This window comes from Alligator mississippiensis, chromosome 1, assembly GCF_030867095.1.
Source record: "Alligator mississippiensis isolate rAllMis1 chromosome 1, rAllMis1, whole genome shotgun sequence".
NCBI classification, from domain to species: Eukaryota; Metazoa; Chordata; order Crocodylia; family Alligatoridae; genus Alligator; species Alligator mississippiensis.
The window spans coordinates 52944799-52957323 of record NC_081824.1 but is presented as its reverse complement, the minus strand read 5'-3'; the positions used below and the strand labels follow the sequence as shown (position 1 = coordinate 52957323).

General features: G+C 44.1%; 1 protein-coding gene across 3 annotated transcripts in view; it reads left to right on the top strand.

Annotated features, from left to right (window-relative positions):
* The window catches only part of KHDRBS2 (KH RNA binding domain containing, signal transduction associated 2), a 789727-nt gene that overhangs the window by 128218 nt on the left and 648984 nt on the right, over positions 1–12525 (top strand). The gene's annotated exons all lie outside the window — the stretch shown is intronic.

Below are 12525 nucleotides of genomic sequence, written 5' to 3'. Positions count from 1 at the left end.
GGTCATGTACAGGGTCCACTTGGCCAGGGCCAGGAGAAGGTTCACCACCCCAGAAGTTCCTGAGAGCAAGTAGCCATGAGCTGCTTGCCAGAGTATCTTTTTATACTGCTGGGGCCAGCACAGGGGAGATTTTTATACTGCTGGGGCCAGCACAGATGCTGGCCCCAGACTCTAGCTCCCCCTGGCTTCAGATCCAGGAGGAGCAGGGCAAGGTTATTTTGCCTCAATGGCACAACTTGCCTGACACCAAAGTGAGGCAAAGTGAGACACTGAGGCAAAAATCCCTGGCACAAATTTGTGCTGCTTCTATTTGAGCTGCTACAAGCACACGTGCCTGTATGTGTGAACATGCCCTGTGTGTGTTTTTTTTTTTCTTCCCATTAAGAGAGATGCATGTGAACTGAACAGAAGGAAAGTGATTGTACTGCATGTATTGCCGACGAAAGGCAAAAATGACGTGTTTAGTGGGATTGACAAGTACTGTAGGAGGTAATTGAATACCTGTCTGTCTCCTTGCTATAATTCAGTTAGCTTGAAGGGGAAGTGGGTAGAAAATGTGTGAAGTTTTCCTCAGGGATGATTTCTTTTCCCTTTATGCCTTGTAAAATCGGTATTGGTGAAAATGTTCCATTGGGTTTCTCATTTTTCATTTTATTGGATCAACATTGATGCTCAAAAACTTTCCCTCTTCAAATTTTTAACTTCTCTCTTAAGACCTTACCTCCTGAATTTTAGTAAACACAAAATGTCTAATAGTTATTCATAGATTCATAGATTCATAGACGTTAGGGTCAGAAGGGACCTCAATAGATCATCGAGTCCGACCCCCTGCATAAGCAGGAAAGAGTGCTGGGTCTAGATGACCCCAGCTAGATGCTCATCTAACCTCCTCTTGAAGACCCCCAGGTTAGGGGAGAGCACCACCTCCCTTGGCAGCCCGTTCCAGACCTTGGCCACTTGAACTGTGAAGAAGTTCTTCCTAATGTCCAAACTAAATCTGCTCTCTGCTAGCTTGTGGCCATTGTTTCTTGTAACCCCCAGGGGCGCCTTGGTGAATAAATACTCACCAATTCCCTTCTGTGCCGCCGTGATGAACTTAAAGGCAGCCACAAGGTCTCCTCTCAACCTTCTCTTGCGGAGGCTGAAAAGGTCCAGTATCTCTAGTCTCTCCTCTTAGGGCTTGGTCTGCAGGCCCTTGACCGTACGAGTTGCCCTTTTCTGGGCCCTCTCCAGGTTATCCGCATCCTTCTTAAAGTGTGGCGCCCAGAATTGCACGCAGTACTCCAACTGCGGTCTGACCAGTGCCCGATAGAGGGGAAGTATCACCTCCTTGGACCTATTCGTCATGCATCTGCTGATGCACGATAAAGTGCCATTGGCTTTTTTGATGGCTTCGTCACACTGCCGACTCATGTTCATCTTGGAGTCCACTAGGACTCCAAGTTCCCTTTCCACCTCTGTGCCACCCAGCAGGTCATTCCCTAGGCTGTAGGTGTGCTGGACATTTTTCCTCCCTAGGTGCAGCACTTTGCATTTCTCCTTGTTGAACTGCATCCTGTTGTTTTCTGCCCACTTGTCCAACCTATCCAGGTCTGCCTGCAGCTGTTCCCTGCCCTCCGGCGTGTCCACATCTTCCCATAGCTTTGTGTCATCTGCAAACTTGGACAGAGTACATTTGACTCCCTCGTCCAAGTCGCTGATGAAGACATTAAAGAGTATCGGTCCAAGGACCGAGCCCTGCGGGACCCCACTGCCCACACCCTTCCAGGTCGAGACCGACCCATCCACCACGACTCTCTGGGTGCGGCCCTCTAGCCAATTCGCCACCCACCGGACTGTGTAGTCATCCACGTCACAGCCTCTTAACTTGTTCACCAGTATGGGGTGGGATACCGTATCGAAGGCCTTCCTGAAGTCTAAGTATACGACATCCACCCCTCCTCCTGTGTCCAGGCGTTTCATAACCTGGTCATAGAAAGAGACTAGATTGGTCAGGCACGATCTGCCCGCCACAAACCCATGCTGGTTTCCCCTCAGCATTATTTGCCCTGCCGGGCTCTCACAAATGTGAGCCTTGATAATTTTTTCAAAGACTTTACCAAGGATGGAGGTGAGACTGACTGGCCTATAGTTGTTCGGGTCCTCCTTCCTCCCCTTTTTGAAAATGGGGACCACGTTAGCCCTTTTCCAGTCCTCCGGGACTTGGCCCGTGCACCACGAGCGTTCGAATATTCCCGCCAGTGGCTTCAGCACCCTCGGATGGAGCTCATCCGGGCCTGCCAACTTAAAGGCATCCAGTTCTTCCAAGTGACTCTGCACCATCTCAGGATCTATGCATGGAAGTCTGGCGCCTTGCTGCTGCCTCTCTACAACCCCAGTGAGAGACTTGTCGTGCCCCTCGCTTAGGAACACTGAGGCAAAGAACTCATTGAGGAGTTCAGCCTTGTCCCCCCTATCTGTCACCAATTGTTTCTGCCCATTTAGCAGGGGTCCTATTCCTCCCTGGGCCTTCCTTTTACTCCCTATATATCTAAAAAACAATTTCTTGTTGTCTTTTACTTGGGTTGCCATCCTGAGCTCCATGGTAGCTTTGGCCCGTCTAACTGCGTCCCTACAAACATGAGCAGAGGAGGTATATTCATCTTTAGTGATCTCACCTTGTTTCCACTTTTTATGTGCTCCCCTTTTGGCCCTTAGGCTGCCCTGGATTTCTGTGGTCAGCCATGGAAGCCTCCTGGCCCCTTTCCCTCTTTTGCCTCGCTTGGGGATCGTCTTGCTTTGTGCCCGAAGGATTGTTTCCTTAAGGCACAGCCACCCTTCTTGGGCTCCCATTCCTTCAAAACTCCTACTCTGCAGTGCGTCCTTGACTAATCGCCTGAGTTCATTGAGATCAGCTTTCCTAAAGTCTAGCACTTTCACCCTACTAGTTACCTTACCCACTCGCCGTCTTATGTTGAATTCTATTATTAGGTGATCACTGTCTCCCAAATGGCTACCGATCTGGAGGTCCCCTACCATGTCATCCTCTGTTGCCAATACCAGATCCAGTATGGCATTCCCCCTAGTAGGATCATGTACCTCCTGTGTCAGGTGGAGGTCCTGTATACAGGTTAGAAACCTGCGTGAGCGATGGGTCCTTGCTGTCTGCGTCTCCCAGCAGATGTCCGGGTAGTTTAGGTCCCCCATGACTACCGCCTCTTTAGCTTTTATGGTCTCCGAGAGTTGCCTCAGGAGCCCCGCATCTATTTCTTCCCCTTGGTGTGGGGGTCTGTAGCAGACCCCTACCACCAAATCCCTTTCTCCTTTCCCCCCCATGTAGCCTAACCCACAATCCTTCTACTTCCTCAACCTTGGATTCTGTCTTGATAAATGGTTGATGTATATTGCTCACTGACATAAAGTGCAACCCCCCCCCCGCTTTCTTCCCCGACCTGTCCTTTCTGTACAATCTATAGCCCTCAATATGTACCGCCCAGTCGTGGGATGAATCCCACCAGGATTTATATTGATCAAAAATCAAAATACAGTTTGAATTTGTGAGTACATTCTTAAGTGTGTGTTGCTATGAACAGAGGGCTCCTTCTACCACATAGACTTTATATTTTTAGTTTCCTTGTGAATTTGTTGCATCTCCTCTGAGCAGTGGAACACCCTTTTTTAGTACAAGCAGTTACTTCCCATTGACTTCAATAATTTTTAGATCAGGTCTTACTGAAGCCTTTAAATCACTGATTCTCAACCAGGCTGCTACAGCACTTAGAGGTGCTGCCAGATCCTTTGAAAGGCTTGAAGCATGAGGAAATAAGTGAGGTGTGAGGAGATAAGCAGATGGGCGCAGACTCAAGCTTGTACCTGCCTGGCCAATCCCTCATTCTTCACTGCCCAGCTCCTCTGCAGAGAAAAAAATAACTGTAATATATACATTTCTTTTGAAATTGGGTGACATTCAATTCACAAATGCAGTGGAGGGATGCCTCAAGTCCAAATGAACTGAGAATCACTCCTTTAAATAGTAGGTGGGCTTTATGTTGGGTTTTTGCTCAAAGACAAGTTGTACTATAAAAAGGGAAGTTTGGTGGACAGCCTTTAATTCTATAAATAACAGAGAATTGCATACAGTGAGGAAGACAAATGATTCCAGAACCTGAACTCAGCCACTCAATTATGTATCGGCAGTATGGTTAGTCCCTTAGAGATAGGGCAAAGTGCAAGTGCACCTCTCTCATCAATGATATATTTGGTGCAAAAAGCAGTATAAACATCACCAGGAATTTGTTTCTTCCAGGCTATGGATTGTTTTGGGGAACTGGTGAGGTAAAGAAGTTCCTTTTTAATTTAATTAAAAGAAGTTCCTTTTCAATTAACTGTTCAAGTGTATACACAACTGAAATACATTATACAGAACTCTGCATGTCTAAAAAAAGTAGTAGGGTTTCTAAACTACAAACCAAAATCCTTTGGAATTCACTGGGCTCATGTACATAAGACGCTGACTTTGTAGTGCTACTGTGCCAGGATTATTTAGCTACATCACAGCATCAACAGTGCTTGTACACTACTGCACAGTATTATTAGGTTATTGCACAGTAGCATTACTTAAAAGGGTTTTGCCAGTACACTGCACAGTAACTCCAGTTACTGCAGATTTATTTAGTAGTTGACTATATATTATATGTATATTTTTATTATATATTATATTTAGGATTATATATTATATTTAGTGCTTGATTATATAAACTCAATATGATTATATGTATAATCAAGTACTAAATAAATGTGCAATAACCACTGAGCAGTAGCGTCTCATGTAGACACGCCCACTGAGTACTTGTACAGTGAAAAGCTACATCAATAGCAAGTTAATACATACAAAATGCCTCTATTGTTTTATAGTCTCTACATTTTTCTTTCTTTTTGATAACATTTCTGATGGCATTTAGGTTAATAAGGGCTTTATCATTGACTTCAGTGGGGCCAGGATCTTGTTTATGCTCCTAATCAGTGCAGGAGAACTAAAGTACATTATAAGTGCTCAGTGAAATAGCATAATTTGTTTGTTGTTCTGTGCTCTGAAATGACAAATATGGGTTGTATGAAAAATAAGCAGCAAAAATAAAGGACAATGAAGGACAATTTTTCCGTCACTTTTCTCAGGATAAATCCTGAATGACTCAATTTAACTCTCAATAGTCACCTGTGATTAGTGGTGATGTAATATAATATAAAGTAAAGAATGGATTTTTGGCCTTGAGCTTGTTCAATTAGAATTGATGTAATTGGTCCTATTTTTAATAGCAGCAATTTTGATGTAAAATGGCATCATGTGTGACACCAGGAAAAGGAAATATAGTTCAATAACTGATATTTCTACTCTTGGACTGGTTTAACAATCTGTATACACACTATAATTCTTTATGTCCAGACAAAATACTTAATATTTACCCAATGAAATGGGTCAGATATATTCTATATTGCAGAAAAATTTAAATTGTTTTAACAGTACAGCTTCTGAGCAAGGTGTCTACTGCTAAAAGTGAGAAGCAATAAACCTTCTCACTTATATTTTTATTTTTTTTAAAGTGTATACAGGGTAAATACTCATATTGATGTTCTGAAGAAGGTGCTTTGGGCATTTTTCTTTAATATACTGTGTAAGACAATCTATTTCCCAGGATTATAAACAGGACTTTTAGAGGTAATGAGTAGTCCAGGAAAGCCAATAGTTGTTAGCTTCTTTGAAAATCATGAAGCTTATGGTACATACAAATGCTCAGGAAGGTTAGGGAGAGGTTAGATCACATTAAAAAACATCACCCCATCAAACTTAGTTCACCCAGGTGTGGACCTTACCCTTAGAGTAAGTACAAACATTCAAAAAACCTGAGGCAGAATTGATCAAACCTTTGTGACTTTCTCTAAGCTGTGTAGCTTTCTCTAAGGTTGGATTGGGAGGGAACCGAACACGTGTTCGCCCTTTGGTGGCAGGGGAGGCATGCAGATGCCTGCATTGGCTGAAGTCTGAAAGTGGAGGGAGCGGGGAGGTTTTCCCATATTCCTCCCAGCTTGCCAGAGATTACTGGGGGCAGCCAAGTACAGTAGGGGATGAGTAGGGGCTGCGGCAGAAGTCAAAGGTGGGCTAATGAGAGTCTCACCTGGTGATTAGCTAGAGGGCTGGGCCTGAGAAATATAAGCCCTAGCCTTGAAAGGAACTAGCAGTAAGACCTGGAGGTTGGTGAAGGAATATTGCCCAGCAGGAAGGCTGCAGCTCTAAATGCCAGCTAGGATGGGAAGAATCAGTCTGAAGGTTTTGGGTGGAACTAAGGGGAGGAGGAGGTTCCTAAGGACCCAGGGTGGGGTCCGGAGTCCAGATGGAGGGGCTGAGAGTATAAGGACAAAAAGTGAACAGCAGCAAGGAACAACAGTGAGTGATTACACCTATGAGGCAAGGGGTGTGGTGTAGGAGTGGATTGGAGCCACACGATTAGCCCATAAGGCAATGACCACAGACACCTGGAGGGCATTAGAGAGAGAGCAATCTTGGACAAGATTCTGCCATTTTTAAACCAATCTGCATGCACTGAATTTCTGTTCTGTTACAGGTTTAGACTGGTTTTTGATCAGTTATACTGGGGTTTTTTTGTGTGTAATGTCTGCACCTAGGCTTAGATCCCTACTTAGATGGATGTAAGTGCAAACTGTACAGAAGTTCAGGACACATAAATTGGCCTAAAAAAGTCCAACCTGATATCAGTTAAGTGTACCTCTGAGGTAGTTTAAGTTAGATATGATCAGGAGAGACCAGTGTAACTGAACTTCTATACAATTCCCAGAGCAGCTCTGGGCTGGGAAGGTCCAGCCTCAGGCCTCAGTCCCAGCGCTGCACTTTTACTAATCTCCCACCCCACAGCTAATCAGGCTATTTCTAGGCCCCCAGCCCCTCTCCCCATGTACCAGCCAGACCTCCGCCGCAAGCCTGCCAAACCCCCCCATCCAAAAAGATGCTCCTGGCTCTGGTCTTACCAGCATTCACCAGTGCCAGGAACTAAGGAAATAAATGGGGGAGAGGGGAGCAGACGGGTTGGTTTACTGGAGAGAGGTTTTCATTTATAGGGGGCAGGGGGATAAAAACCTATTTTAGGTCCCAGGGGGTGGACAATAGAGCCCCTCATCCTCCCAAGCCACCCCACAGTCCCCAGTAGCTTTCCTGATCCCACCAAACCCTCCTGATCATCATAACTGCCCCTGCTTCCCCCTACTCCCCAACCCCCACCCAAACTGTGCTAGCCCCCACAATCGCTCTCTGTAAACCACTTGATCCCTCCCATCTCCCACAGACCCCACCTGCCTACCCTGATCCCCACACAGAGCCTTATTGCCCTCCCACTAGTCCCCCATCGTGACTTACTTAGATTGGATAATTAAGATTACTTTTAACTTGATCTAACGTTCCTCCTAACCTACCTGAATGTTACTGTGTACCTTAATTAAGTTTCTAATTTTGCAAGCTCATATTAGAAATGATTCCCCCCATTACTTTCCCAAGGCCACTTTTACTGTTTATGAAATGAATACAATAATTTCATTTAACTACCACACAGGGTATTATTAGTATAATTTAGTTAATATTTAAGATTGAGGGAAAACATCCCAATTAATAGTAACACTTATGCTTTTGCTTAAATCAGAATGTACTTTTAGCACAAGTTTTTATCTGAATTGGTGTTTATAAAAATACTATGAAAATTGAAAATCCCCTCTCAATCTTCTCTTCTCCAAACTAAATAAGCCCAGTTCACTCAGCCTTTTCGCATAAATCATGATCCTTTAAATTACAAATAATAAACTCTAGCTACTCTATAGTATCATTGATTTATTTTGAAGATGAATTGAACATGTCTGTCCACCTTCAGGAGATTTTAAAATTAGTTATGTTGTATATTTGTTTTTTCTTTGTCTGGTATAATCTGTTAGTCCAAAATGATGGACCTTTTCCCTACTCTCCTTTTGAAAATATTGAACAGCCTAATAGCTCTCAGTCTGGGAAGCCTCTCATGGCATAAAACCTAAATTTTCCTCACCTTAATTTCACTCCATTACTCCTACCTTTGATACGTTGTACCTTTCTAAATGATTCATTCTCTTTCTTGCTGTTTATTTATCTTAATCAATTTCTAAATGAGCTATGTTCTTGGCCCTCTTCTTTCCTTTTCCCTTCCTTATTTTTTCATTGTAAATGAAAACTTACAACAGTATACATTTATTTACACTTTTCTTTACCCCCTTCCAGCTTGGCTAGCTTTTGAGTAATGGGATGCACTAAAATGGAATATTCTTAGTATGATTGCAACTGCTCAATAGAACAGATGATACAACACTTCCCTTTTCTAGAATGTGACGCTTTTCTACCTGCACTGGCTAATTTTTATGTAGATATTGTTTTATAAATCCATGCCTTAACTAGATACCTACTTACTGCTTTCCAGATTTCTCATTCCTGGTGAATATTATGTATTACATGCATTTTCTCCTGGTGTAGTTGGCTTAATTTTTGCAAACAGAAACTCATTTTGTTGTTATTAGTTTTGATAAAAATTAACCTCTCAGGGTATCTGTACATTTGCAGAGAGGCTGCTTCAATGCACTGTAATTGCAGCGCATCAGAACAGACTTGATTAAATGCACAGCATGAAAAATGGTGGCAAAAGCGCTTTAAAGCTTGTTGAAGGAGCTTTAGTTAAATCTTTCCCACTACCATTTTTCAGCACAGGGATGCTGATACAGGTGATGCTCTGGGCTGCTCTAATTAAAGCGTCCCACTCTGCCTCTTGGGGCATGTCTATAAATGCCCTGAGAGTCCTTTTAAATTATTTTCCAATTTCTATTATTGTTTGCACCGCTCCAAAATTTAATTTCATATGTCAGGTTACTGTTTTTTATGTGTGTCTTGTTTTTTGTCTAAGTTTTTCTAAGCCTATCATGGCATTTAAGAGTTTAAGATTAATGAAGACTTGAAATAAAACTGGATCGGCATGAAAAGATTAGCAGTTTGTCCACTGTTTAGTACACACAGTGATATCTTTGGCACACTTTTGTTTTGCAGCTTATTCTAAATCAAGTTAACATGATACCTTTCCACTCCTTTCTTATCTGTTTGTCTCCTGTACTTAGTCTGGAGCCCCATGATTTATCAACTGCTCCTTCTCAAATAATTGTTTGGAAAGCACTTACAGTAGCTCAGGTGGTACCATTTACTATTAAGCTGTTAATAAAGATATTACTATCAATATTGACCTTTTAATCATGCTTACAGTATCACAACATTTCAAGATAATAGATAAGCAGACAAGGTTCCTTGGGTGAATCTGATATCTTTTATTAGACCAACCCAAATAGTTGGAGAATAGTTATTAAGCAAGCTTTCGGGTTCAAAAACCCTTCATCGGGCTAAGAAAGTTTCAGCAGTTGGTGTGTGCTCTTCCTGGGTGGAATGAAAAGATAATAGATAATTCTTTCAATGTGATATGTTCCTGTGTTATCATTTTCCATTGCTTACAATGCTGCAGCCAGTTTTCACAACATGTGACATTGTTCATAACTAAATCAATCAGAATATTTTTAGGCCAATTTGGGGAAACTATCAAATACTTTTAAAAACTATTCTTTCATAGAACAATGTCATCTAATACACCCAACTGTAGTTCAGACTGGAAATTTAGTCTAACTTGTCTTGGTCTTGTCATTTGTATTTTTATGAAATCAAGATGAAAAAGGCATCAGAATTTTTCATTCTAGTATGACATTATCTCCTAATTAAACTTTTATTTAACAATAACAAATACAAAAATACTAGAAAGTAGCTTTACTTATAAAAATTGGCCTGAACTTCATTCATGACCTACATGAAAATTTTACTTCTTGGATCCTTCAGCTTTGAAGGTCCTCATTGTGAAGCCAAACTGTTTCAAATATAATCTTAAATTCAGCCAGATTATAATTGCAGAATGCTATCCATCTTAGCCTGTCAACTACTTCTTGTGGTAGGCTAAGGTGGATCTTTAGTTATTACTTAATTACATATGGGATTTTCAAAAGTAAGTTGTTTAATATAGGTTTGGCAACAATGAGAGTTTTATTATCTGCTTCCATGGGAACAAAATTAGACCAATACTGCCCTGTTGGACCTGGTCCTGGCCACAGGCAATGATCTGGTAAGGGGACTCCAGGTCCTTGGCCACCTGGGTGATAGCGATCATCGCTTGCTGGAATTCATCATCCAGCGCAGGGTGTCAAGGGCCTGCAGCAAGGCGGTAGCCCTAGACTTCAAGAGGGCCAACTTCAACGAGTTGAGAAGATTTGTGGGAGAAGTGCTGGGGTTCTCGAGGGCAAGGGAACTCAGTGCCCAAGATGAGTGGTCATTCCTTAAGGAGATGATACTCAGGGCCCGAGGGGTGACAATCCCAACAAGAAGCAAGGGGGGCAAAAGTGCCAAAAAGCCTCCCTGGCTCACCAAGGACATCTGGGAATGCCTGGTTGCCAAAAAAGTGGTGTACACTTAATGGAAGGGGGGGCTATCTCCAAAGAAGAGTATACGTCCTCTGCTCGGGCCTGTAGGGGGGCTGTTAGGAAAGCTAAGGCGGACATAGAGCTAGGACTAGCGTCCAAGATCAAAGATAATAAAAAGTCCTTTTTCAAATATATACGAAGGAGGAAGAAGGCACCGGGAAATGTGGGGCCCCTGCAAGATGCGCTGGGCAATCTGGTGGTTGCGCCAGAGGAGAAGGCAGACCTCTTTAACAAATTCTTCACCTCCGTTATTTTGTGCAGGGACTGGGACTCCCCCACTGTGTTTCGAGACGGACTAGAGGGGAACGCCTCCAGACCTAAGGTTGAGGAGGACCGGGTTAGAGTGCTTCTGAAGGGGCTGGATGAATTCAAGTCAGCAGGTCCAGATGCTGTCCACGCCAGGGTGTTGAGGGAGTTAGCAGGGGTTATTGCTGGGCCCTTGGCACGGCTTTATGAGCACTCATGGTGCTCGGGCCAGGTGCCAAATGATTGGAAGATAGCCAATGTGGTCCCCATCTTTAAAAAAAGGGAGGAGGGATGACCCGGGTAACTATAGGCCCATCAGTCTTACCTCAATACTGGGGAAACTCTTTGAGAAGATCATCAAGGAGCACATCTGTGATGGGCCGGCATCGGGGATGATGCTCAAGGGCAACCAGCATGGTTTCATTAGGGGCAGGTCATGTCAGACCAACCTGACTGCCTTTTACGATCAGATCACAAAAGCATTGGATGAAGGTGTCTCCGTGGATGTAGTCTTTCTGGACTTCAGCAAGGCCTTTGACACTGTCGACCACCTCATCCTCATTAAAAAGCTAGGCGACTGTGGCATCGATGCCTACACGGTCAGATGGATTGCTAATTGGCTGAAGGGTCGTACTCAGAGGGTGGTAGTGGACGGGTCATATTCGACCTCAGGGGAAGTGGGCAGCAGAGTCCCCCAGGGCTTGGTCCTTGGGCCCGCACTGTTCAATTTCTTTATCAGCTATTTGGACGACGGAGTGAAAAGCAACCTGTTCAGATTTGCTGATGATACCAAAATTTGGGGTGAGGTGGGCATGCTAGTAGGGAGGGAAAGACTGCAGAAAGACCTGTATAGGTTGCAAGGGTGGGCTAACAAAAACAGGATGCATTTCAATACGGACAAGTGCAGGGTGCTGCACTTGGGCAGTAGTAACCATCAGCACACTTATAAGATGGGAAACTCCCTTCTTGAGAGCACGGAGGCAGAAAGGAATCTCGGAGTCATCATTGACTCCAAGATGAACATGGGCTGACAATGCGAGGTCACGGTCAGCAGGGTTAACTGGACCCTATTGTGCATCCACAGGTGCATCTCAGGTAGGGCCAAGGAGGTGATCCTCCCCCTCTACGCGACACTGGTCAGGCCACAGCTGGAGTACTGTGTCCAGTTCTGGGCACCCCACTTCAAGAGGGATGTGGACAACATTGAGAGGGCCCATAGGAGGGCCACCCGCATGATCCGGGGACAGCAGGGCAGACCCTACAATGAGAGGCTATGGGATCTGAACCTGTTCAGCCTTCACAAGAGAAGGCTGAGGGGGGACCTTGTGACCGTCTATAAACTCACTAGGGGAGACCGGAAGGGTTAGGAGGAGACCTTGTTTCCCCTAGCGCCCCTCGGGATAACAAGGATTAACGGCCACAAGTTGTTGGAGAGTAGGTTTAGATTAGACATCCATAAGAACTACTCCACAGTCAGGGTGGCTAGGATCTGGAACCAACTTCCAAGGGAAGTGGTGCTGGCGGTCTTTAAGAAGCGGCTCGATGCTTACCTGGCTGGGGTCATTTGAGCCCAGTTTCTTCCTGCCCAGGCAGGGGGTCAGACTTGAAGATCTACAAGGCCCCTTCTGACCCTACTTCTATGATTCTTTGATTCACATCTACATGTGAGTATTAATATGATGCAATAAACTCTGGCACAGTTTGCACTGGAGTTCA